The sequence below is a fragment of the Dermacentor albipictus genome, chromosome 6, assembly GCF_038994185.2.
Source record: "Dermacentor albipictus isolate Rhodes 1998 colony chromosome 6, USDA_Dalb.pri_finalv2, whole genome shotgun sequence".
NCBI classification, from domain to species: Eukaryota; Metazoa; Arthropoda; class Arachnida; order Ixodida; family Ixodidae; genus Dermacentor; species Dermacentor albipictus.
Window position 1 is genome coordinate 119,916,766 of NC_091826.1, and position 25,531 is coordinate 119,942,296.

A 25,531-nucleotide genomic window follows, 5' to 3' on the forward strand; every position below is an offset into this window, starting at 1 on the left:
CCTACTTTAAATAACTGCAAAGAAAAACATTGAAGCACTGGTACGTCGACGTGATGTCACATGATGTCCTCGTAAGCGGATTCCTCGTCACGTAAAGGACCTCCTGAGTATACATTAGCTTGGGAGCTTCTATCTAAATACAAGATAGAGAGAGAGAGAGAGAGAGAGAGAAAACATTTATTTGTCATGAGATTGGGCGACTTCCTCGGAGGGTTTAGCCCTTAGTTCAGGGCCCCATTGGCTCGCGCCACTCCGCGTGCCCGCTGGATTAGCCGTCGCTGCTATTGCGGGTCTGAGCTGGTCAGCGCAGTCTCCCAGGAGGAAGGTGAATGTGAAGAAATAGGGGAGAAGCCCGGAGAGCGTGGGCACTCCCAGGTGCAATGATACACTGTGGCTTTGGAATGGTTTTCTTAGAAACAACTCTACCAATTTCGATGAGGTTGCCTGCACTTAAAAGAAACAAGTCCGAAATCTGGTAACTGTAGGGAATGCATTTACCATGTTTTAGGAAAGATTGTGGCAAACCTCAGTAAGTTAAGAGGACTGAAGAATCAAGTTTAAAACTCTGTAACTGAAAAACCGAAAGCGATATGCCAAGCCTGTACAATGCCCCTAATAAGGCATCTAAAGCTGACAAAATCAGTGTAATATACTGCGCTCTCAAACACGCCACTTATTTGTGAGCAGTACTTTGCAAGACATTTGTAAACACTGCTACGTGTCTAAGTAAAATTGAAGTTTTTATATCGAGTTTGTCCACTTAATATGTTCTAATAGGCACAACTCACATTACTGTGAAATATTGGATTAATGCGAAGTTAGAGATTTCTAAACATCGTGCTTCAGTTTTATTTAAGGTTGTCAATTACAGAAATTTTAAAGCGCGCCTCTTATGCGCCCGTTCCTGCGTTGAGTGTCGGTGTCCTCGGCGTAACGGAGCGAACGAGCACAGCGAAGGATGAAAGAGCGAACGCGGAGAACAGCGGGGGATGAAAGACGGCGAGAGCGAAGAAAACGTGAGCAGGAAAGCGAAGGATGAGGATGCAGCAGAAGCACGAGGAGGAAAGTGGAGGAAGAGAGGATAGCGAAAGGGTGAGCAGGAAAGCGGAGTGCCGCACGAGACGTGGTCCACGGCGGTGATCAGGCGTCCAGTGAGCGCGTCCACCGATACCATATAGGGAAACAAAGCGCTGGTGTGAGCGTCAGGCCCACTGCGCATACACTACTTCGCCTGTGCCACCGCCGCTAGAGACAGTGCTCCGCGCGAGCGCCGCGTTCCCGTGCATTCTTTCTTGGTGAACAGGGCCACCGGCAGGCCCGTTGTGAAGCCATTTGGCGACGCTACGGCTCGTAAGATGGATTGGTTTACACAGACTCAGCGAGACACCCTCGCGGCGACGTCATGACCGCTGTGGTAGCGGATCACGACGGGCGACTGATAGAACACACAACAATCACGGCTGGCCGTGTGGTGGAAGCGCAGGAAGCCGCGATTTCCGTGACCATGCATGCGGGAACGAATACCGTCATGAGTGTCACAGCAAGCAGGCCATCGGCAATTTCGTCCGCGGTAGAATTTCCGAATAGGCGTACCGTGTCCTCACGCGGCGCCCCCTATAAGCGACTAGAAAACCCTCGTGTGGACACCCACTCACGCGGCTGTGCCCAGAAACGCGTCGGCTCACAGTTTGGCTCGGGATCTCGCGCGCCGAGCCTGGTCTGCGGATGCGGACGGCATGAATGAGGAGGAGAGACACTAGGAACCCTGCGAGACTGATCACGAAATAGCCCATAGGCATCGCTTGAGGCGTCGCGTGTTCCCACCACCGGCCAAGCAACTCGATAAAACGCAAGCGGTCCCGTTTAGGCGACTCCAGACAAACACATACCCACGCCCAAACTACATTAACAGAATCACAGGGGGCAAGGAAAGCGACCTATGTAGGCTATGTTCACAAACAGGGACACTCACACACATAACGTGGAAATGCACTTCCCTCCCGTTCTCTCATCCTCCCGTCAGCAGCGAGACTGACTGGACAGCCTGGCTCAGGTCCGGGGACGTCGACCGACAGCTTGAACTGATGGACTGGGCGGAGAAGGCCAAACAGGCCCAGGGCCTTACTTGAGCCCGATCCGTCAGCCAACTCCCCCTTTCCTCTTCTCGTTTCCAATAAAGTTTACTGCCACCACCACGCAACCGATAAAAATGCTTCGTCGGCCGCTGATTCCAAACGAGCTACCCCAGCAGAGGCTCCGCACCGCCGCCGAGAGGACCCTGTCGTTCAGAATGAAATTCGAATTTCGAAGTATCGCTTTCGTCGGTGAATTTTTTTGTAAAAAATGTGTAGTCTTAAATTGAAATTATGCTTGCTAGAATGACTAAATTTTAACGCTCTCTCCCTAATGCACCAAATTTCAATCAAATCGGTCCAGCGATAGACATTGGAAAGCATTTCTGCGGTTTGCATGTATTTGATTGGGGAAATCACAGCTGACCTCAGTATAAAGCTTCCTCTCAACACATCGTCCCGTCTACCCAATATGTACTCTGCCGCATGACTGTGGCAAACTGCACACGACACTGTATGCAATTCACTTTATTTATTGGGATGATTAGCACCGCATCCAATAGGACTCTTCTTATAGAGCTGTCCTGTGTTTTCTTTTTTCTTTATGTATCTTGTGCAGTGTACACTGCTCCTGTGATTACGTTCCAACTTCGCCAGTTTGCATTCTTGCACGGAGCACTGTTTTCACTGTGTACACGCTAGTAAAGCAGGGAGTCCTCATACCCTTATTGCACCTCATTTAAAGTTATAATCCTGGCACCCCGGTCACATTGATTCTCCTTCTCCCATAATTTTTCTTACGTTTCTATGTCCTTTTAAAGTCCTTCCCCACATGTAAGATAGCCAACTCGGCGTAAAATTTGGTAAGTACCCTGCATTCTCTCTCCCTCTCTCTCTTTACCTGGGGTCGAATTGAAAACAATTTTCGCTTGCTGGTGCCCTTTGCCACGAGCTGGTCGCCTTGGCTAATGATATGTTCATTCTCAAGCTTGCCGGAAATAAATCTTAAGTTCAATTTTAGGGTCAGAGTGTTTTGTAAATATGGCGCTTTACATTGCACTGGGAAGTCGTTACTCCATTATCGATCACACACGAACCTGGCGTAACTGGCGAACCTGGCACGTAACTGTACTTGCGGTATATATTAAGCCAAAGTGCCCGACTATATTTCCTGCTAAACGTGAATTATATGCAATATATAGGTTTTTGTCAAACACAAATCATACACTACTGCGGAAAACTAAACCGTATAAAAAACACATGTAATCTTTCTACATGGACCTATGGCACAGCAGCAGTTTAGAACACTAAACTGCGGCGCAGTCAACCGGGCCCCATCGCGGTCATCACACGTGAGGGGGATTTCTTAAGAAGAAATTGGGGATTCTGGGTCCAGTGTTTGAAGAAGCACGTCCATGACAAAATATCAAGCCATCTCGTACTTGGAAAGAAAAAATCCATGGTGGGTGTCCTCGTTTGTGTGTCTTCTAATCTTCGAATGGAGCGTCATGACAGCTTTAGAATCAGAAGGAATACGCAGCCGATCGGCCTGAAAGCGGCAGCATTCGTGGAACCAATGTTCACGAGCCGGCTACGCCCGACTCTGTTATTCTTCAAGGCCTCGCATGTCGTTCTCTTTCTTGGGTAACTTGCTGCCGCGACTGAGCATCTTTGTCTTGTTAAAGCTCGAAGTGCAGCTGCAAAAACACAGGCTGTTGCTGTAGCCTCGAGTCTCGACTAATCTTGCTCGTAAAGATAATATTGATTCAAGATGAGCAGAAAGCGCACTACAAGCAAATTTGCGAACATAGAAACGAACTGAAATTCAATATCAAGGAACATGCAAACCGTCACGCATCACAGATCAAGCTTGACTGTTATAATGCACCCGCTGATGCGTAGACAGTGTTTTTGATATTAAGACGGTGCTTCCGGGTTGTGAAACCACGGTGCCACCACGCAGTTATATAGAAAACACCTATAAATATTCGCACCATTGAGTGCGAGAGGGAAACTTCGCGGGGTTTACATAACATACTGTGTTTTTGGCCTGTGGTACGTGCATTCTCCAGTAACTTACTTTATGAATGCAGCAAACACGTAAGAATCGTTGCGTTTTCAGGGCCCCAGCGCCGCCCTAGATAAATAAAAGTGAGAAGAAACTGTAGGAGATTATTGCCAATGTAAACGAGTAGTTGAACGGGAACGTTGGCGTTCGGGACCATGTTTTCTAGCCCACGGGAAGCATACTTACTCGGCACATCGCATTCATCGTGTCTTCAAATCTGTTTGCTTGAAGAAGCGTTTGAGGGGCATTTTTCACCACGTAAGAAAGAACATTTTATAACATTACCTACCCAACTTGTCGACAGACAGACAGACAGACAGACAGACAGACAGACAGACAGACAGACAGACAGACAGACAGACAGACAGACAGACAGACAGACAGACAGACAGACAGACAGACAGAAGCACAGACAGACAGACAGACAGACAGACAGACAGACAGACAGACAGACAGACAGACAGACAGACAGACAGACAGACAGACAGACAGACAGACAGACAGACAGACAGACAGACAGACAGACAGACAGACAGACAGACAGACAGACAGACAGACAGACAGACAGACAGACAGACAGACAGACAGACAGACAGACAGACAGACAGACAGACAGACAGACAGACAGACAGACAGACAGACAGACAGACAGACAGACAGACAGACAGACAGACAGACAGAAGCACAGACAGACAGACAGACAGAAGCACAGACAGACAGACAGACAGACAGACAGACAGACAGACAGACAGACAGACAGACAGACAGACAGACAGACAGACAGACAGACAGACAGACAGACAGACAGACAGACAGACAGACAGACAGACAGACAGACAGACAGACAGACAGACAGACAGACAGACAGACAGACAGACAGACAGACAGACAGACAGACAGACAGACAGACAGACAGACAGACAGACAGACAGACAGACAGACAGACAGACAGACAGACAGACAGACAGACAGACAGACAGACAGACAGACAGACAGACAGACAGACAGACAGACAGACAGACAGACAGACAGACAGACAGACAGACAGACAGACAGACAGACAGACAGACAGACAGACAGACAGACAGACAGACAGACAGACAGACAGACAGACAGACAGACAGACAGACAGACAGACAGACAGACAGACAGACAGACAGACAGACAGACAGACAGACAGACAGACAGACAGACAGACAGACAGACAGACAGACAGACAGACAGACAGACAGACAGACAGACAGACAGACAGACAGACAGACAGACAGACAGACAGACAGACAGACAGACAGACAGACAGACAGACAGACAGACAGACAGACAGACAGACAGACAGACAGACAGACAGACAGACAGACAGACAGACAGACAGACAGACAGACAGACAGACAGACAGACAGACGGACGGACGGACGGACGGACGGACGGACGGACGGACGGACGGACGGACGGACGGACGGACGGACGGACGGACGGACGGACGGACGGACGGACGGACGGACGGACGGACGGACGGACGGACGGACGGACGGACGGACGGAAGCAATAAAGTGCTGGCGAAGCAAACGGCTAATTGATCGACGATAAATGACTGGCAGAGAAAACTGGGCTGCCTCTAAAAAGATGTCTGCTTTACTAAGGGAATAATGCGCTTGAGAGCGCATATCTATTGAAGTGAGCTTTTTTGTTTATTTGTTTAAATACTCTCAATGCCATTGCGGCGTTACAGAAAGGACTGGTTATTTAGGCAGCGCTTCTTCTTTCACTTCGTTATTCCGTATAGAACGAAGACAGTCACCAGGGGTGCGATCGGAGATGGTTGTTCGGCGCGTTCGTTCGGTTACCGGCGCGCGCGATTGGCCTACTCCGCGCCGACGTCGCCAGCCGCGGGGCGCCACCCCGTTTTTGGTGACGTCAAAATGACGACACGTTCCTGTCAATCATCCGCCCACCGAGCATTTCGTCCGAACGCGACGGGAGTTGAGAAGTTTGGAGCGATCATATGGCTTCGCATGGCGCGTCTGGTGGATTGGATTGGATCCAACAGGCGGCCTTTTGGGCTGCAGAATGGCACGTTTGCGAAACGCGTTTGAAGAAATGACAGAAAGGGAATTCCGGCGTCGTTTTTCTTTCTCGAAACAAATAATTCGTTGGTTGCACAGAGAAATCGACAACATCATCGGTGCCAGCGAGCCACTGGGATGTTGTCGCTGCCTCTTGAAAAGTGCGCCACACTTCCCGTCATTTTTTTTTCTTTTTCCTTCTCGCTGTGCGCGACACCACCTAGGGACGACGCAAATAACCTAATAGTTATAAATTGCAGTAGTCACACGTACTGCTATTTGAAAACGTGTTTGGGCTTGAGAAGAAAAAATACATTTTTTAGACAAAGATTTCATTCAATTGGAAGACGAGAAACATTTGGCTTTGTAGTATACTGTTTGCAAGCAGACGACAAACGACGCAGGTAAACTTCCGGGGAGGTGACCGCTTCCTGATTGGCTGCTCTCTCCGCCCCACAAATTTTGCATACTGCAACTTTGTGACGTTGCATCAACTGAACAGAACGCGTATCGAACAAAATATCTCCGATCGCGCCCCAGAACACATGTCGCAGTAGCAAATGGCTATATATGTCAGCTATGTTGTTTGTATAAGCCAGCACTGTGCGTTGTATCCATTGATCGACGATGTGGAAGGCGACAATCCTCCTCCTCGCGCACCACCAGACTCCTTACCCGCTGCCACCGTACCGAAAGAAGACTCCAACGGCTAGAGAGAAAGAGGGCAGTGGGCATGCCGCCGCTGCGGAGGAAAGCTATCAGCAGTGCTCTGGCGTTGCTCTCTCCCTTAGGTAAGATGCTGCGCACAACATAACTGTAGCCATATCCGGCTATTCAAAAACCTTGTACACCAATAACCGCCATAAGCAATAATCCCACATGAGTTTATAGGTTCCCTCATGAGGGCCCGTTTATTCGCATAAATTATATGGCAATAATGTATAGCGGAGTTATGGGGCATCTGTGCTTTTTTTTATCGACTAAAGGCCCGTCGATCAGAAAAGTGACGCCGCAACTGCTAGAGAATTAGCAATTCGTATTTCACGCTACATAATGTGTTTTAACTTTTAATGTAGCTACGCTGAAAGGTTTTGCTACTAGCGCTATACATTACGAGGTCATGTTAAGGTGTATACCAAAACTGAGCTAAAAATATAGATTAAGCGAAAAAAATAGCTACATTGAGCTAGAAAACTAAAAACAATGGCAATAACACTGTTGCATGGCAGATAGGATGAGTAATGTTGCAGCTGTAGTTCGCACCTGTTCACCGTGATTTGTGTCTAGTAACATTGCCACTCTCGAAGTCAAGGCTCCATTAGAAGGACAAAGGAAACTCAGAAGAGCTTGGAATTTTTTTTTCAAGCCGCGTGGAAGGAACATATCTACACATCAAAGGCCGCACTCTCGACCTCATAAGATCAAGTGAGGAAGAAGCCAAAATTATTGTGCCCCCGCAGGAGCGTCTGCGTAAGCAGGCGTTGGGTGTTTTTCGACACCACATACCCGAGTACACGAGGGTTGGACCCTTCCACATGTTCCTCTGCATGGCTCAGCCGTGTCTGGTAAATGGGGAGTCCTGGAGTTTGACCCAATGCCAGGTGTTCGGGCCGTTAGGGCTCCCCGGCGGAGGCAACACACCTCTTTGGCCTCTGCTTCACGTAGACGGTCAGTAAATTGGCAGTCGCCTTTTCCTGTCCCCCTCTTAAATCTTTATCTATCCCTTACACTATTCGATATTTCCTGTGTCCTATTTACTTCATATCATTTCCAAGTTTCCGCCCGGCTAGGTATAATCATGTAGGCATGGCCTTCCTTGGTGATGGTCATATGGTTATAGCAGTTACGTATGGCTAGTGGTTTTAAAACACTCCCGCGTTCGGCTCCATGATGGGCGGCCAGCTTAGCTGCCGAACGTAAATGTATTTTCATGCTTAGAGCCCTCTCTTCAGCAAAACCTGATTGGAGGCCGAAAAGGCCCCGTACCGAGGTAATAAACTTCACTAAACCTAGTGAAGGCTTTACAAAGTTTTTGTCATCACGTCTGAAACTGAACAAAAGATTCAAGACATGTCCTAATCGCCAAAGCACTCAACAGTGCATTGGTAAGAGCTACAAAGCAAAGAAAATGAATTCTGGAGACCTCTTGCTCGAAGTTATGACGACTGAGCATAGCAGACAGGTTAAGAACGTTGAGAAGATCGGAGACGACATTGCGTCTGTCCCCCCACATCGTAAACTGAACTACGCTAAGGGTGTAACCTCAGATACAGAACTCCTAAAATGCACAGACGATGAAGTCGTAGAAGCTTTAAGTGATCAGACTGTTCTAGCTGCAAGAACAATAATATTTAGAAACTATGACAATGAAATTCCAACCAAACAACGTTGTGCTGGCCTTCAACACTACAATGCTTCTAAGTGCCGTTATAAGGCCGCTTACCTGTGCCTTATAGTGAGACCATATTTGTCCTATCTCCGCGCGTGCTTTCGGTGTCAGAAATCTGGACACGGATCTCACTCACGTCGCGGAAGAGCAACTTGTGCTCAATGCGATCGAACAGACTATGGGGATGAAATGTGCAAAAACGAGTTATGCTATACTCAATGACCAGATTGTAAAATCAACGGCCGTTTTATAAGCAGTTACTAAGCATAACCGAAAAATATAATAAGTTTTCTAGGGAAATGCGAATTGCGCGTTTTGTTCTGCTCAAAGATCATCCCGTGACATCTCTCTACTGTTGGCGAATATATATATATATATATATATATATATATATATATATATATATATATATATATATGTTCTCAGAGAATCTCTTCGAGTGTGCGGTTTGGGTTACTTTACAAAATCAGACTGGCACAAGACACTGGAGACCATTAACAGTTACTAGATACGACATGCTGTGGTCAAAACAGGGATAAGCATGGCACAGAATGAAATTTATTTTGAGCAAAATGTTGCTCTGTTTGAATCAGTGAAATTTCGTGCCCAGGGGCATGGGACTGTTCACTTCCGTGATAACATAGGCATGCGTGCGCATTATTTTTTAACCTTGCTAGAATCTTACCTTGCCTTTACCTTTGTGTCGCATGGTAATCTTACTTTTTTTGCAGCGACAGGGGATATGTAACGGACCCTGTGTTGGCTCTTGTTCTTTGCAATATTTTCCCAAGTTAATACAAAGCACTCGACTTCTCTTTATGTCACTAATTGTGCCATAAAGCCATTGTGCCATTTATGTGATCACTGTGCCACTAATTTAAGGCAACTGTGCACCAGTATGTCCGAAAGCTGTCTCAAACTTAGCAGTGCTGGTCGATTTCAAATATTGTTGGGCAGCGGTGTTCCTTGTGGCCTCTTCCATGACTCTCCTCGTTAGTTACTATTCAGATTAGGGGCTGATTCGGAGATGTCAATCCTCTGTAGCAACTCGAGCCTCTCTGTAACTCTAATGGCACCTTTGAGTGGGCACTTTACGTATCCAATTATGAAATTGTGAGTGATCGCTTGGCATTCGTGAAACGCTGCGTATACTTCACTCGAGGAGCAGCATCACCCTTCGCCCCGTCGGGTCTGGTTCTAAATTTGATTGTCACTGCCTTTGTAAATAGACGCTGCAGTCTTTCTTATTGGTAATTTGTTATAAATAAGCATAAGCGTCTATACAGCCACAGCCTGAACCTCATCAGAACCTATAAAACTGTGTTTGGTTTTAAAGGGTGCTTTGTTTGCAAGGAACTTGACTAAAAATCTTATACCTAGATTGACGTTTTTGTGGTCATGTTATTATAGTTATGGAAGTGTTCAAATTAATAATGTGGCTGATGTTTTGCAGCCCACGCTGGTGCAAGGTATTCAACGTTGGGCAGCGTTACACGTTGGAAACGGTACTATGCGTTGGAAAGACTCTTAGGCGCTGACAGACATGCGTAGCAGACGTTGCATAAAATAAATATTGTTAATTATTGTTTAAATACCGCAGGGCATAGTTAAACATATCCCAATGCAATTACATCTGAAAGAACACAGAATCCATTCTAAGTATGGCCGTTTGTCCAGCACAAATATAGCACGCAGTATGCTGGAGAGAATAACTGCCATCGCTGGAGAAATTGCACTCTGCTAGTGCAGTTTTGTTTTACTCTGCAATGTTTTCTTAGTGTTTTGCTGTGGCAGGAAGCTTTCGTTATCTGATCAAGTATAAACAGACCGCACTTTCTTCGTCAAAAAGAGCCGACTCCCCAGTGTTGGTACGAGCAGTTCGCGTGGAATTGCGGAACCGAAATGGGCTCGCGCAGTCGCAGCGTCGCCTACAGAAATAACAAACGCCCACCAGACTCGCACGGACTGAGTGATCCTCAGGTGAAGATTTCCAGATAATCTGTTCGTGTTAAAACGGAAGCAACTCTGTCAATTTGAAAACAAGAAGAAAAAGGTGTAACGTTCTTTACACTAAATTTAGGAGCGTTCTGAATTTTGTTTTGTCCATTCAACACGCAGAGGCGACTGACTTGAGCCACCGTAGAAAAAACGGCGGCACCATTCTCGATAGGCGAACAGGACGACGAATGTTCTGTAGCTGCGGCTCGGACGTACTGACCGTGGCTTGTGTGAAGCAACGTTGCCCCATGCACTTGCGCTACAATCTGCCTGATTGCGCATCTAAAAAATTACAACGGGCCCCTCCGTTAGAGGCGGCATGAATGCACTAATGTGGGCGATTCAAACGCGATGAATAGCCCGCACGGCTGCCGGCGTTTTCTGCACAACCGGTGGTCGCTGGGGGGCCAAGTGCAGTCACAATGTCTCACGAAGGTCCTTAATTCCGTCCTACATCGCATTGCATCAGTTCGTGTTCCCCTCAGCGGCCACGTGGCGGTGACGCTAAATGCGCCAGCAGCCGTGTGCTCCGAGAATCGCTTTTGAACAGCAGAGCACTGTACATTGTTCAGATATACTAAACAAACGCGTGAGTGTATGGCCATGATACTTGTATCACTGTCTCGTGATAACAACCTGCGTCATCGATGAAAGCATACGCGCTGGCGTCACTGTGCGTGTACAGCGCATGCGTTTCTACAGGAGTGCACGCAAGCTCAGTAGCAACCAGTGGCTGTCACTGCGCACGCAGGTATTCGTCAGTGTCGTTATTGATAAATGGTACTGCAGGCATCGACGGCCATGCACTCGTGATTGCGCCTAACATATCTCACCTATGCCATGGCTGCTGCCCTTATAGAACAGAAAATCTGAGATGCACTGTAGCGCCAAACACATGATAGACTGTGAAGGTAAATACAAGAAAAAATATGTGCTGCGGCTGTGTTTCACCTACATCTTGCTTCATGAATTTCGGGCTACAATGCATCACGTGCTTGAATAGCTTCAATTAGATCCTCTTGCACAAGACTGGAATGGCGGGAGAAATTCTTTTGTCTGGCACATCAGTTCGGCGGAAGCCCCCAAATCGGAGGAAGGTTCACGAAAGGGAAATATTGCCATTCACCCGATTGTATCGATAATCCATATGATGGTTCCTCACACAAGAAGCTTCACAGTTGAAGAAAGACATTTGGAGGACGCTTAAGCTTCGCCTTTAAAACTGGAATGCGAAAGCATTGAAAGATCCCTGACTGCTCCTTACGCTTCCTGGCAACTGGATCATATGTAACCATAATGTTTATAGGGAAACGCTGGCCGCAAACTTTATGCACGATCGCGGGCTTTCCGGTAGAAACGTGGCCTCTTGCGTGGGCCGCGATGCGGTGGAGGTGAATGCCATCTGGAGGTATTGCAAGAAATCGGGCGCACCCATCTATAGCCTCCAAGATACTCGAGTGCAGGCGCGCGCAAATGGCGGACGCCGTGGCAGGTCTATAATTAGTAGAAATGCTGGAAAAGGGTTTCTTTGAGTTTTCCCGCAACATAATTACGTTTTCTCGTATAGTCAAATTACAATCCGACGCTTTCATATCGGTAGGTCGTGTGGAAATCGTACTTTACTATTTTTCTACGTATTCTAGCTTCAGAAATAAAATTAGTTCAGTAACTTGCTTGCGCCACCTTGAGCGCCTGGGTATTGGGGTGCGAAAATTGTTTTGGTGAAACGACGTCCGACGCCGGACGCATACGCCGGATTTTCAGTGACACGGGGCCCTTAACGCTGACGTGTTAATACGTGCCCTGGTACAGGAAATTGTATTATTGTAATTTGGATTGAAAATATATTGTTACGCAAAAGCTACTGGAAGAACGCAGAAAGAGGAGAACGAAGTGCGTTTGTCTATCCGAAAGGCACTCTAGTGTCTGTTACTGAGAGCCCATAAATATCACGTGTTTCTGGGAAGGCAATTAAGGAATTTTTAAATATCGCCTGTGTCAGATAGCATGATTCTAGTACTTGAGCTAGTCCCCTCGAAGAGAAGGACATGCACGAGATATCGCAGTGTGTAATCAACCAATGAGCAAGCATTCATGAATTTAGTTTTAGCTAATTACCTAATGGCACACAGTGCAAATTGCAAATTGTAGCCGGTGAGACAGTGAGTAATATCTACGTGACAAAAAGATGGCGCTGTAGTCTGGTGAAATGCTGCCTTTTTGTTCCACAAACCTGCTCTGTGTCCTTGCATGTTCTGTGTGCTTCTTGTTATACAATTCTCTCAACTTATACTTCGCGATTATTTGCAATTGGATAATGGATGATTCCTCTAGGAGCACATGCATTTTAATTTATTAACCTAATTTCACGTAAACAAAAGGCTTGCGATTGTCAATCAGCTCCGAATCATCAGCAGCTGAGCGTGTGCGACACATCACACTGCTCCTATAACATATATATATATATATATATATATATAGTAGCGTACTGCGAACAGAGACGCTCAGGCACAATCAGAGGTTTTTTACAGCGAAAGCTTTACTGGCCGCGAACTTGTGATTTCACCGTGGCCGTACTCCGAGGAGGCACATGACGTCACACTGCGTTCTTCGTCTCAACGCGTTCCTCGTCGTTGCGCTCGCCTCCGCTGGCTTCGCCAGCTGCGTCGCATGCTTGATAACATGTCGGATGATTGAAAAGGAGAGCTCGCGTGCGCCGCACTACAGTTGAGGCGGCAGTATGGACGGCGACAATTCTGATAAGCAGGAGGAGGTCTGGAATCGACATCGGAACGAGATTAATAGGAAACGAACCGATCAGGGAACAGACGAACAGCAAGCCGAACGACTGGCTAAACGCCGCAACATAGCTAGACAACCCGACTTACGTGGACTTGCAATCAAGATTAACCAAGGCTAGCCATACTATGCCTTAGCTTTCGCTACGTATATCCTGGTATTGCCGAGCTAAGCCAGTGCCAATTTTTTTAGACAGTCTTGGCGAAATACTCCGTTTTCCGTATATGGCAGGTATGTTTGTAGAGTTTTTCGTGCAGTCTAAAAATGTGCCTTGTGCGTTCTGAAGAATTGACTTACCATCCCGGGCCTTCAAAAGTGGATGTGAGCGAAGATGTTGAAAACCGCCACTACAACTACTGAGGAGTGTATGCAAAGCTCTATTGCAATGCTTTATACAAGAGCATTGTATGCAATGCTTTAGTATGCTATGCCACTGCCATGGCAGCTTGCGTAACTGCAGTTGTTACCGGGAAATGTATGCTGGGAGGGCTACGAGCTTCGCATTCTAATCAGGAGCGTCTTATTATCAATTCTGTTGTTAATATGCTTGTTTTGTGCTCGTTCTTTATTGAAACGAATGCTGTCCTGTATGTTGTATGCGTGATTCCAAATAATTTATGTACTTTTCGCTTCACTTTGCTGATTTCTTCAAGCCTGCTTCACCTCCGCCGCGTGTCGGCCCGGTATTGTACTACCTCCGGGATCGGCCCAGACTGTGCCCACGGATATCAACACGAAATATGTCGACCAACGAGAGGCTATCATCTGCGCTGCAAAGCTCTGGAAGACAAAATTTTAGCGATATGCGCCATGAAACTTCCCGTAAAAGTGCACTGTCGTTTCACTTAGATAATTTTTCGCAAAACACCATTTTATGCATGGAAGTACGAAAGTGACCAGATCACCAATGCATTTATTCGCTAATATCGGGAATTAATGCCTCGAAACGGGTGTCAGCCTGTGAATTTGTTACAAGCGGATACGACTCGTCAACTCTCCGGCTAGAATTTGTAAATTTCAGTATGTGTCGTAATTAAGGCTATTAGTTAAAGACTTGAGAAGTCAATGCTTCTTGATAAGTCAGTTATTTATTTGAATTCGCGAATAATTTCAGCCTGTCTGAGCTTACCAACTGAAAAATTATAATTGTGCTATCTGCCACAGGGGATTTTTTAAAGATAAATTGGTTAATGCCTTCGCAGAAACACCCGGCATGCTTGAGATGCGAAGGCAAGCGAGGAGCAGGCTGGCTGCGACGAGCGGATGGGGCACAACCCCTACCTACTTTTCAGAATGAAGGCAACAGAAACATAAAAAAGGAAGGTAGGAAGATTGAATCCAAAACCAACGCATTCCCCGGTTGTTCTCTCTATAATCGGAGCCAAGCGGGGCGGAGCGCTACCAAGTTTGAAACCGAGGCCGAAATTTTGTCTGTAGGGGCGCTATAACGTAAAACTATTCCAAAGTTTTCTATTCCAATTCTGCTATCAGCCCTCCACGATTGGTCAAAAACTTTTTCGACCACTCCCACTTCACCTGTCTGTCACGCGACGTCACGAAAACCACGATACCTCCCCATCTGATATGATGTGTACACACTGAGTATGCATGATACAGTTATTTCTGGTTCGCCGCCTTTTCGCCATTAGCCCTCGGCTATTGGTCAAAAGATTTCGGGCAGCGCCCACTTCACCTGCCTGTCACGCGACGTCACAAAACCGCGAAAACTCACCGCGCCAAAGTGGCGTGTACGCATTAAAGACGCATTAATATGCCTTACAAAACTGAATTTTCTTCTGAATAGCCGCAGGCTGCCCAGTTCTCAAAGGAATAAAAGATGGCTGCCGCCGATCGCTCAGGCACTCGCTCCTCCCACTTGCCGGAGAGCATGGGTGTATTTGCGCATAATGAAACTTCTTGCGTGGCCGTGTAACGTTTTCGAGCACTTTCGGCACGTTTACCACCTCATTATGCCATCTCTTCTTTGCTGAGGGTCCGTTTTAGCGTCATTCTTAAGCTTCCGTTGCATGCCGCCGCGATTTTCGACCAACCCGCCGCGGTTGCTCAGTGGCTATGGTGTTAGGCTGCTGAGCGCGAGGTCGCGGGATCGAATCCCGGCCACGGCGGCCGCATTTCGATGGGGGCGAAATGCGAAAAACACCCGTGTACTTAGATTTAGGTGCACGTTAAAGAACCCCAGGTGGTCGAAATTTCCGGAGTCCTCCAGTACGGCGTGCCTCAAATACAGAAAGTGGTTTTGGCTCGTAAAACCCCATAATTAAAAAAAATATTATTTTCGACCAGCCACCGCAAGCTAAGTAAGGGAAAGCCGACCTATCGCAGACGCAGGCACGCGTCTTCATCCGGTTATCGATTTTCAGTGCACTGGCTCTGCCCCATCGAATCCCTCTCCGTTTGAACGTTCTCCTCGCCTCTTGTCAGCCAATTAGATACGACAAGCCGCTCAGTGTAGGCAATGTTATTCGTTTTTCAAGCAAACAAAAGTGACCTCCTATGAAGGAGGAGAGCGTTTTTTTGTGTGTGTGTGTTCAGACAACCCTGCGGGTGACCACCCGGTGCATGCGTCGGTGTTTACGTAAATTTAACGTCAAGAGATTGGAATAGAAACATATTGGAATAGTTTTACGTTATAGGGTTCCTAGGTTCCTTTGTCGGCTGGATGACAAATTTTACTGTGATGAATCCTTTCCTGCATATTTTTTTTCTCTTGGGAGGACGAGTGGGATTGTGGAAAACGTACAACACAAAAATATTTTGTTATAGGTTATCGTGAATACTCTCCACCACGCAACACCAACCTATGCGTTCCCTTCAACATCAATCTCTCCGAGCTGAGTCCCGCCCCTAAAGGGGCGTTCACTTTTCGACCCGCCAGAGGCTAGACCCAACCAGTTCGACTCGATTTCTTCCTGAGAATAACAAATGCCTGGGGGCCCTTCCGGGCTTCGGCGTTCTGCCCACTGTCGGACACTGAAGTAGTGGTTCTGCTCGCATCGCGCGAGCTGTCTGACGCAGTGTTCGTCACCCGAGGCGACTAAAGCAATCAGCCAGTGACGCTGAGGCACTCTGACGTGCGTCCCGTTGATGTGAAACTAACTGGACGCCCCTTTGGGCGATCTTGGCTTTTCTTTGGGTAACTGTGCGCGTGCCATTCGGCATTGTTGTCCAGAAGAAAAAGCAGAGGCGAGAAAAGTCATTCCCGTGTATTCCTCTCGGGTCAAGAGAGAAAGCAAGGAGACGGAAGGCAGCGCTCGGGTCAAAAGCTTGGCGCCGACGAGCGGCCTACTTTAGGGGTGCGTGTCGCGGTCAAAATCCCAGCGAAACTGAAGGCGAGATGCGGGCTGCTCAGTTTAATCAGTTTTGCTGTACGTGACACCAGTAATGAGATGAAAGTTTCGAGTACGCGTGACATCTTCGATGGCAAAGTCGCGATGAAGACGCAGAAGCCAAGGAGAGCAATCGCGTTGATTGCTCCGCACTGCACGGCGATATCACTTTGCACTTTTGAGGATTTCTTTGGTTTAGAGGGAAACCATAAATCCGTGTTTGAAAAGTTCACCACCTCTCGCGGTAGCGTAGTGGGAATGGGGTACCGCGGCTGAGCTGATGGTCGCAGGTGCGGCTTTATTGAGATTGGGTCGAAATACACAAGCGCTCTTGTATTCTGAGAAAAAGATGCACATTAAGGAAATAACCCCAGTTCTAAGTTGTAGCGTAGTTTCTTACCGCGGCGTGCCTCATAATGAGATCGCGGTTTCGGCACGTAAGCACACAGAATTGTTTCTTTTTCTTTCCAGCTCTGTGGGTTTCCTTGACATGAACAATCTTGTCGTTGATATCGGAGGGCAACTACGTGTTAAAGCCCTGCACATATCATTTCTATATATTGCTACGGCATGAGCCGGGCGAGGAGAAGAAGAAGAAGACGTTAGCGTGTGCATGCGTGTGCAGTCTCGGGACGCCATCTTTACTTCGCCATCAATCTCGGTCCTTAAATAAAGCCTGTTTAACTTTAACCGTAACAGTTTTACCGTCTGCGTCTCTGCGAAATACTCCTCTGCCTATTATGATGGTGAAGAACAAAGTGCGTGTGTTAATTGATAGTATACCTGCAACAGCATTAGTGGATACTGGTGCTACCGTTTCCGTCATGAGTGTGACTTTCAAGGAGAGGCTGGGTCGGAAAGTTATGTTCCCGTGGAATGGTGATGTGACGTTTCGTGGTGTCAGTGGAGAGTGCCTAGTGCCCCTTGGTATCTGTGTTGCAAGTGTTTTGTTCGGAGGAGAAGACCTTAAAACAGAATTCCTCGTATTACCGCGGTGCACTCATGACGTAATTCTCGGGATTGACTTTCTTCAGGATTGTGGTGCATCTGTTAACTGTGGCACAGGCGAAATTACTTTGAATAGCGCACTTCTCGCCACCCTTGCCGACACATCCTTACCAGTGAAAAACTATTGTGTTGTTTCGAAGAATTTGCTGGTACCGCCTTGGTCGCTGTCACGTGTCCCTGTCAACTTCACTGCTGCCGACCTTTCATCGTTTGACGCGCAAGTCCAGCCACTTACGTCGAGCTGCGCAAAGAAAGATGTACTCGTGCCACGCTCTGTCGTGAGAGTAGTGAATGGCGTCTCAAATTTGTGGGCTTTCAATTGTTCTTGCGTCCCTGCCGTTCTCCCGCGTGATATGAAGCTTGCTGAATTTGACAAGATTACTTATAGCTCCATTACAGTTCTAAGCGAGGAGGAGCAGTCTCATACTAGCGATCCCCAACGAAACATTTCTGAAGAGCAGATCCTACGAATGATCAACAAGGCACTGCCCTCACATGAGCGCCGCGCTCTCGCACAAGTATTGTGGGCACATCTTTCTTTGTTCGATTTCACACAAGGCGACAAGCAGGCTTCACTCCCGCGTTCTCGTGCTCGCCACAGAATTGACACCGGATCTGCGCACCCCATTCGGCAAAAGCCTTACCGCGTTTCTTCAACCGAGAGGACAATTATTGCTGAACAGGTGAAAGACATGCTGCAGAATAACGTCGTTCAAGAGTCTTCTAGTCCGTGGGCAGCACCAGTGATCTTAGTAAAGAAGAAGGATGGATCGTGGCGGTTTTGCGTCGATTACAGGAAACTGAATGCGGTCACCAAAAAGGATATGTATCCACTTCCTAGAATTGATGATGTCATCGATTGTTTACATTCCGCTGCCTACTTTTCATCACTGGATTTGTGATCAGGGTATTGGCAGATACCCATGCACCCAGACGATAAGGAGAAAACGGCCTTCGTGACACCAGACGGTCTTTATGAATTTAACGTTATGCCGTTCGGCCTTTGTAACGCGCCAGCAACATTCGAACGATTCATGGATACTATCCTCCGAGGACTTAAATGGGAAATTTGTTTGTGCTACCTCGACGATGTGGTGATTTTTGGCAGCACATTGAGTGAGCATAACAGCCGTCTCAGTCTTGTTCTGGATTGTGTCAAACAAGCCGGCTTGATCCTAAATTCCAAGAAATGTCGTTTCGGGGAAACCGAGACGTTAGTACTTGGGCATCTGGTCGACAAAAACGGTGTGAGGCCAGATCCACGGAAGATTGAGGCAGTCAGCTCCTTCGAAGCACCGAAGTCAGTGCGGGAGTTGAGAAGTTTCTTGGGCCTGTGCTCGTATTTTCGTCGCTTCGTCCCAAGATTCGCCGACGTGGTGTACCCCCTAACATGTCTTCTCCAAAAAGCCGTCCCTTTCAACTGGACATCGGCTTGCGACGACGCGTTCCGCCAGCTAAAATTTCTGCTAACGTCAGGGCCCATATTGCGTCACTTCGATGCATCCGCACCTACGGAAGTGCACGCTGATGCCAGTGGCATCGGCATCGGTGCCGTACTTGTGCAACGTCATCAAGGAGCTGAACACGTTGTGGCTTATGCTAGTCGCTCTTTGACTAAGGCGGAACGCAATTACACTGTGACTGAACAAGAATGCTTGGCAGCTGTTTTCGCTGTCCACAAATTTCGACCCTATATCTATGGACGCCCGTTCACTGTCATTACTGACCACCACGCGTTGTGCTGGTTGGTGAATCACCGTGACCCGAGTGGACGACTGGCACGTTGGGCTCTTCGACTGCAGGAGTACGACTTCGTTATTTCCTACAAGTCCGGGCGTCGCCACGCAGATGCGGACTGTCTCTCCCGCCTTCCTCTGACGACGACGGAGTGTGACGAAGACAATTTTGATGACTGTTTTGCTCCCATTTCTTCTACATTCCCAGATTCGATGACTTTCAAAGCAGAGCAGGAAAATGATATTAGTTTGGAACCTCTATTTGTAGCCGCATCGCGTCCTGGAGCCACCGGTCGATTTTGTGTCCGTGACGGCCTGCTTTACAAGACCAATTATGCTGTTAAAGGAGCACGCTTCCTTCTGGTGGTGCCGCAAAGTCTGCGAACGGACATACTGAGAGCCATGCACAACGATGTAACCTCTGGTCATCTAGCATTCGTAAGAACTTTGAACCGGACACAGGAGCGTTTTTACTGGCCCAAAATGCGGGCCACAGTCAAGCACTACGTCGCCAGTTGCGAACAATGTCAACGCTACAAGCGCCCTACGACCGCTCCGCCAGGTCTTCTCCAACCTCTGCCGCTACCTTGCCTGCCATTTGAACAAGTGGGTATCGATCTTCTGGGCCCATTTCCCCGATCATCTAACGACAACCGATGGGTGATCGTATGTGTCGACCATCTGACCCGTTACGCGGAAACGGCGGCCGTACCATCTTCAACAGCTGCGTCCGTTGCGACGTTTTTGCTTCGATTCATTATTCTTCGACATGGTCCCCCCCGTGTCATCATTAGCGATCGCGGTCGTCAGTTCGTTGCGGACGCCGTAGAAGAACTGCTTCGTCTCTGCAGTTCGCAGTTCCGTCATTCAACGCCTTATCACCCTCAGACAAATGGGCTCGTGGAACGTACGAACAGAACTCTAACTAACATGCTGGCCATGTACGTATCTTCCGATCACAAGGACTGGGATGACGTACTCCCCTTCATCACCTATGCTTATAATACTGCAAAGCATGAGACGACCGATTACAGTCCTTTTTATCTCCTTTACGCACGTTCACCGCTAAGCTGCATTGACACTATACTACCGTTTGACTTTCACAGCGAGTACTCTGTTGCCAAGACGCTTTGTCTTGCCGAAGAAGCCAGGCGTATCGCTCGTCTTCGCACTGTGGCATCGCAAGACCGATCGAAAGAGCGCTATGACAGCCGACATCAGTTTGTCTCGTACGCCAAAGGAGACTTTGTGTGGTTGTGGACTCCGCAACGTAAACGTGGCTTATGCGAAAAGTTTTTACCCCAGTACACGGGCCCATTCGTCATTGTAGATCGCTTGAGTGACTTGACGTACGTGGTGGCACGCTTGACGTCGGCTGGTCGTCGGTCTCCTTATCCAGTTAGTACATGTTGCCCGTCTTAAGCGGTTTCACCCTACGCTTTCCGAGTGATTTGGACTTGCCCAGCGGGCTTCGTCTGGCAACCGGGGATTGCTACGGCATGAGCCGGGCGAGGAGAAGAAGAAGAAGACGTTAGCGTGTGCATGCGTGTGCAGTCTCGGGACGCCATCTTTACTTCGCCATCAATCTCGGTCCTTAAATAAAGCCTGTCTAACTTTAACCGTAACAATATGTATAAGCGTGCTTATATGTGTATGTCCTTGCAGTGGACATAAAATAGGATGATGATGATTATGATGATGATGATGCTGCTGATGATGATGATTGCGTGCGTGTGTGCGTGTGTGTGCGTGCGTGTGCGTGCGTGTGTGCGTGTGCGCGCGCGCGCGCGTGTGTGTGTGTGTGTGTGTGTGTGTGTGTGTGTTTGTGTCACAAGAGGTAATTAATCCCTATAAATACCTCTAAATGCGTCAAATATTTGCATGCCAGCTTCATCCTTACGAAAACCTTAGCCCCATGTGAATGAGCGGTAGGATATTTGCTGAGCCCTCTTCATATTATAAAATACAAAGAGCAATGGGACAATAAAGTAAGACTAGTGTGTAGCTTCGTGTACTTCCACATTATGAACTACACGAATTTTTGTAATGAGTTTAAATGAACAGGTCGCTGAATCAGTTCATTTCGTCCGTCTCTTCGGATAATCCTGTTTGCTCCATGTTCTACTGGCTATATTAAAGAAAATAGTTATTTAAGTGCAAAAAAATGCAAGCCAAGCAAACAGGCTTGAAATAATTCACAGCCTCATAGAGCCTTTGCTGTTTATTCGGAACGAAGGACCCCCCCAAAGGACCCCGACGAAATGTCAAAGTATAGTTAATCCAGTGTGCTTGAATCATGGCGAATGACTCTTTTATTTTATTGCGCTTCTCCCTTGCCAGGCGGGTCTCCATGAAACATTTCATTATAATCACCTTTTGTTGTTCTATTTAGCAAGATCCGTAGACATACGCGAAAGAGAATTTATACCTCGACGTAGTTTGCATAGTGCACCCGTTGCTATCCGCTTTCGGAAGGGCGTCCAAGGGCGAGCCAAACAACAATCTGGCTAAAGGGACGAGGAAAGAACAACAAACGGCAGCGGCAAATAGAATGGCGCAGCGATTTGTGCGCGGCCGAGAGAAAATGACCTGCCGCGCACTGCGTGTAAATAGAACGAATCCGCGCGCACGCACTCCGGCCAGAGGCACGAACGATTTGGAGGTCCAGCCCTGGGCGTTATTTGCGGAATCGCGGCTCACGAGGCGAAGGAGGAGGAGGGGGAGGTGGGGGGATGCTTTCGCTTAAGGCGGCAGTGTTTGTTTAACGCGCCCCACAACCAGACCGGAAGACAGCGAAGCATTGCCGCCCTTTTAAGCATGCAGACCAAGGGAGGAAGAGAGTAGGATGCCGGACGGAGAGCACCACACTTGTACATCTGTGTTTGTTTTTTGTTCTTTGCATTTTTTTTGTGCCCTGTCACTTCTCGTGGCTTACGCATTCTCTCGAGAGATTCCGTTCGGCTGTGTGGTTCGCGCATGCGCGGCGGCTGCTCTGTGCCCGAAGCCGACATGCCTTTATTCTGGGCGGAATAACTTTTCTTCCTCGTCGTGCACGTCATTGTCGGGAACCACCACGTGTGTATAAATATTGGCACCTACCTCCCGGGAGCTGACGGACCACGAGGCGTAGGCTTACTTAACTGTCCTTCGCTGCTTTCTTCTGGCTTGATTAGGAAACTTCCTTCTTCTTCTTCTCTCTCTCGCTCGCTCTCTCTATCTCTCTCTCTGTCTCTCTGTCTCTCTCTCGCTCTCCCTCTCTGTCTCGCTTGTATGTCCGTAGAGGAAAATTCCGAAAGCACAGCTATAGGGCAAAGCACTCGCGCACAGAACCATCGCTTTTGCTCTCGCACACGCGATGTAACCTTGAAGAACTGTGGCGTTTCACTTCCTTAAAGTGCACTTTGAGTCTGTTATGAGGAATGTCGTATCGTGGACGGCTAAAGAGATAAATTCCGCAGCTTTAAGTGCAAAAACCACGATCTCATTATGCGGTATGCAGTAGTTTACCCACGTGCGGCTCTTTAACGTGCGCCTAAATAAAAGTACATAAATACTTAAACTTCGCTATATAACTAAATAACAAGGAACAATGCGAAATAAGTGAAATGCGACTGCCGCGGCCCCGGCGTCGAATCCTTCTTGCGCTCCGCATCAGTGCGGCATAGCTGCTGAACCACAGCGGTGGGCACGGCGTCAAATTTAAAGCGAAGCTTTGGTCTCGCTTCCCACTTAACGGTTTCTGGGTGCAGCCTGCTTTTTGCATGGTGGGTCATGGCGGGTAAGGTTCCAATTGCCCTCATTCGTCAAGCGGTATTGCTGGTTGGCAGGAGAGTCCTGCCTAACACAGTGGTTTAGAACGCGGCTTTGAGAGCGAGGGTCGATTTCAGCTCGTAAACGTGAACTGGAGCTTCGTCGAAGGCACTGAGTCGTCCACCCTAAATGGCTGCAGGAAATAGCACCTCTTCCTCTCCACAATTACACTCTTCGTCGAGTGGGGGGCTATGAACACCGATGAGGTCTGTTAACAGGAGGAGGTCCACCTAGTGCACGCGTCTATTTCGTCTGCTGCCGAAGTGCTGATTGGCTGGTGGTGCCTGTTTCCTTCTTACGCGTATCCCAGCCCAGCTAGAATACACTTACGAAATACTTCGATAGTTCGCCCCGAAACTTGACGCCGAGCACCATTGTTATACGAAGCGAAGAATGGCTTGGAACACGAGCTAAAGAGCCACAGCTCGTCGAGTGTTTCGGTACGATTGAACCTTTACCTTCAGCGCAAACAACACAGACTGAACAGGCTGTTCAGCTATTTGGTATTGCATTACGCGAGGCTTACCGCGAACGGAGGACATAAGAGGACAGAACAGAGATAACTCAGACACGACGCTGTCAACAAACAAGTGATAGTTTATTGCAATGGCAGTTTGTTCCTCTTTTTGTATGTTTTTGCTTCTTTGCTAAGTATTGTACCGTTATAATGCGTAGTCAACAAGTGCAATTTACCATCAGTTCTTAGTACAGCCGATTTTTAGTCGTCTGTGTCGTCCTGTGTGCTCCGGTTGCACTGTATCTCACTTAAAACAGATTGTACGCGAGTGAAGCTTCACGAGTGCATGCTCGAGTCGTGCCGTCTTTATGCCACGTTCATTCCGTATTCTACGTGCTGCAGGTAAAGTTGGATCCCGTGTGCCCATTTCCTCGTCAACTCGAAGCCGGGGGGCGGGGGGGGGGTTCGATAAGCACCGATGATACAGCAGTAAAACCTCACCGTGGTGCTTACGAGTGCAGTCAAATACATTGAAAAAAAGAACGTTTGTGCAGAATGAGTTCCGTCCGGACGTGTCTACGATCTTGCAACCCCACAAGCTTATGCCGAGGGAGGCACGTCCTGGTTAAAATGTGTCCAACCTGGTTGTGGGCTCCATACTTACAGATAGTAGCCAAACAGGAATAGCGTCTCTCTCGAAGATCAAAGAAAGCTTAGCATGAACAGATTCTCAAACTGCGTTGAATCCCACATATACGTTTCTTTTTTTTTTCTGTATACTAGCCTTCATACACTGCCTTGTGTAGAGCGGCCGCTAGTTGTATAAAAATAACACTGTCGTCCATCGGGTGTTTTGCGTATTTTGCCTTGTATTCTATTCATTATTTAATACCGTTGCTACGAGTGACCGATATCGGTGACAAGAAAAGCGCACCGTCATGCCACTGAATCATGAAGCGCAAAAAGTATGGTAGACAAAAAACGAATAATTTCTTTGGTTTTACGGGTCAAAACCACGATATTATTATGAGGCACATCGTAGTGTGGGACTACGGGATAATTTTGACCATCTGGAGTTCTTTAACGTGCACCCAATTCAAGGTACGCGGGCGCTTCGTGCATTTCGCCCCAATCGAAATGTGGCTGCCACTGCCTGGATTCGATCCCGCGTCCTCGGCCTGAGCCCCGCAACTCGAAAGCCACTACGCCGCCACCCGAGCGAGTAATGGTAGGTGAAGACTATGGTTACAGAATACGGCTCCAGAGTGAGAAGCAGTTGCAGTGATAGCTTTCGAATTATCACCACATGCGCGCTGTTTACCGGAGTAATCAGACTCAGAACAGATTCGTAGTGGTGCGGGAGGGAGATAAACGTCTTGCTGAAGATTAGAAGGCAGCTGGAGAGACCCTCAGTCTAGAGTACTTCTGGTGTTTGGGGTGATCATGCAGCGCTGTGCTGATTAAGCTCTATGAGGTAAGCGTACGTGGCTGTGGAAGGAGTCTGGTACAGGGAAGAGGGAAGCACTGGTTAGAGTTCCAGGCAATGCAAACCACGTATATGTGAAGAAATAGGTTTCCCACTGCCAGGTGTACAGAGAGCCGGAGGTTCGTTGAGTAAAGCCCGGTGAAGGTGAAATCACGTGGGAGAGAGTAAGATGGTCATTTGCTTATGCCTAACGGAGCAGCTAGCACTTGAGGACCATGGTCATTGGTCGCTTTTCTGTCTGTAATGCAGTTTTTTTATGCGACCGCACTCACTTGACTTGTCTCAGGCGCTTTAGCAC

The 25,531-nt window shown here is 47.9% G+C and overlaps 1 protein-coding gene across 8 annotated transcripts in view; it reads left to right on the forward strand.

Moving 5' to 3' along the window:
* The window catches only part of LOC135913786 (putative protein kinase C delta type homolog), a 725,274-nt gene that overhangs the window by 274,996 nt on the left and 424,747 nt on the right, over nucleotides 1–25,531 (forward strand). The window contains exon 1 of one of the 8 annotated variants that reach the window (XM_065446437.1): nucleotides 14,637–14,712. The exons of the other annotated variants lie outside the window; for them this stretch is intronic. The gene's annotated coding sequence lies outside the window, so the exon portion shown is untranslated. Of the gene's footprint in view, nucleotides 1–14,636; nucleotides 14,713–25,531 lie in introns of those variants that run through there. 8 annotated transcript variants of the gene reach the window in all.